Below are 2,500 nucleotides of genomic sequence, written 5' to 3'. Positions count from 1 at the left end.
GCCGCCAATACGTCACCCCACCTTGACTTGTTCCATGACTCAGGCGGACACAAGTGTGTTTGCGGCATGATTCACCGTAGCGCACACCAGCTACTGCTTATCGGCCGCGCTACTCGTGAGATTCAACCAACTACGATGAATTCGCCTTTCTGTCGTCCCATTCGTCGTCCTTCTTTCCCTCTTCCTCTTCCTCCCGCCTCTTCTTTTTCTTCTTCCTGTTCCTCTTTCCGCTATCCCCCCCTCCCCTCTCCCTCTTCTACTTCTTCGTCTTCCCGATAACCACCAACTCTTCCTCCTCCCTCATATACCCTTCCCCTTCCCCTTCTCCCCACCCCACCCTACTCCTCCTCTTCCTCTGTGTGACGGCCAAGTCTAGACGAGGCTTCTTTAATCTATCACACATCCGGTGGTCGCTGCCATGTCCCCCTCCACCCTTAAGAGTCCAGCGACTATCCACCGACCACCTCGTTCTCCACCAATCCATCCTAGAGCCTTCCCGGTGATAATGGAGTCACCCCCCCCCCCACCAACCAATTCCTCCTCCGTCTACCATGGTCGCAATTTGCTTAGCTGTTTCGGTTTTTATCCCTACAAATCCCTCTCTTTGACTTCATCTTTGAACTTGCTTATAATACATCATGTTGCCTTTGTCCCTTCTCTGCAATTTGCAATTTTGTACTTATTATCCATTTACCAGTATAATATTTTAAAAGTCTCTTTTTCCATTATAAATACCAAGGTTTGGTTTAAATGTGAAGTGTAAGAAACTAGAAAAGATAGACATCAGACACAAGTGTAGATATACAGACAATAAAAGAATGATAGATAGATAGGGTGGGGAGGGAGGAAGAGAAAAAAAGAGAGAGAGAGGGAGAGGGAGAGGGAGAGGGAGAGAGAGAGAGGGAGGGGGAGGGAGGGAGGAGGGAGAGAGAGAGGGGAGGGAGAGGGGGGAGGAGAGAGAGAGAGAGAGAGAGAGAGAGAGAGAGAGAGAGAGAGAGAGAGAGAGAGAGAGAGAGAGAGAGAGAGAGAGAGAGGATAGGAGAGGAGAGAGAGAGAAGAGAGAGAGAGGAAAGATGAGGAGAGAGAGAGAGAGAGAGAGAGAGAGAGAGAAAGAGAGAGAGAGAGAAAAGAGTGAGAGGAGAGAGAAGAGAGAGAGAGGAAAGAGAGAGAGAGAGAGAGAAGAGTGAGAGGAGAGAGAAGAGAGAGAGAGGAAAGAGAGAGAGAGAGAGAGAAGAGTGAGAGGAGAAAGAGAAAGATAAGAGAGAGGGGAGAGAGAGGGAGAGAAAGGGAAGAAAAGAAGGAGAGGAGAGAGGAAGAGGGAGAGAGAGAGAGAGGAGAGAGGAGAGAGAGAGAGAGAGGAGAGGAGAGGAGGAGTGAGGGAGGAGAGGAGAAGAGAGGGAGAGAGAGAGGGAGAGAGAGGGAGACGAGGTTAAGATGGGAGAGAAAGAGGGAGGGAGGGGGAAGGAAGGGAGGGGGAAAGGAGGGAGGGAAGGAGGGAAGGAGGGAGGGAGGGAAGGAGGGAGGGAGGGAGGGAGGGAGAAAGGGAAAGCAAACAGGGGCTTCACCTCCGCCTCGCGCTCCGCCACAGGGCTGATTACAGGGCCGCCTAAATCTTTCGCGTCACTGCAGAAGATCCGGGGACTGACGTGACGCCCGCGCCGGTCGCCTCACACGCGACGACAAAGACAAGCCCACGCAAGACAGTCAGTCGGCGAGAGAGGGTGGGATATACTGACAATTCATGATGTAGATTGCTGTGCATCCCGCTATTTCTTGTTTGCCTTATTAAAAAATTAACATACTTTAGAGGTGATTAATGCACGTTGTAATTTTGTCTTTTCACGGCGTAGATTGTTAAGCGTTTTTATCTCATTCTCGACGTTAGCCTTTTTCAATACATTCGGAAAATCTACATAATTCTACAACAGAAAGTAAATTCTTCTCATCTCACCACTGAACTCATTGCAATTTACATTACACAAAATTGTAATGGAAGAGCAAACAAAAAATATATAAAGGCATTCAACAAAGAAACAACAACGACACACGAAATTAATCTCCCCGAAACCCGACGCCACGGCATTTTCGAGGCGACAAGCAGTCGAATCGGGGAGGAAAACGCTACATTTCACGCCCCAGCAAAGCCCGCCTCCGCCGGAAATACAGATGCGGTTCATGCAGAAACATGCAATTATCCTCGCGAGCAGCGTTGCGCGTCCTTCACGGCGTCGGGTAACGGCACTCCGGCACCTCGAGTGGCATTTATGCCAATCAGGACTTCCACGGCGGACAGGACACGTCAAAGCCACAAGACGTCAGTTAAGAAGAAATGCATGCACGCGAAAGCAAGGCAGTAGCACGTACAAACACGCACACGTACACACAAGCACGCGAACACACACACTCACTCAAACGAATATTTATTTACATGGAGGAAAAGTGGTATTTACTTTATACATCCTGCGATGAATTCTAAAAATACACGGCTTAAAAGCAAAAC

At 49.2% G+C, this 2,500-nt stretch overlaps 1 protein-coding gene across 5 annotated transcripts in view; it reads right to left on the bottom strand.

Moving 5' to 3' along the window:
* The window catches only part of kat80 (katanin p80), a 223,894-nt gene that overhangs the window by 144,306 nt on the left and 77,088 nt on the right, over positions 1-2,500 (bottom strand). The window lies entirely within an intron of this gene.

The sequence above is a fragment of the Penaeus japonicus genome, unplaced genomic scaffold, assembly GCF_977035675.1.
Source record: "Penaeus japonicus unplaced genomic scaffold, GWHDUDI00000001_assembly GWHDUDI00000006, whole genome shotgun sequence".
NCBI lineage: Eukaryota > Metazoa > Arthropoda > Malacostraca > Decapoda > Penaeidae > Penaeus > Penaeus japonicus.
This window is presented reverse-complemented; position numbering and strand designations above follow the sequence as displayed.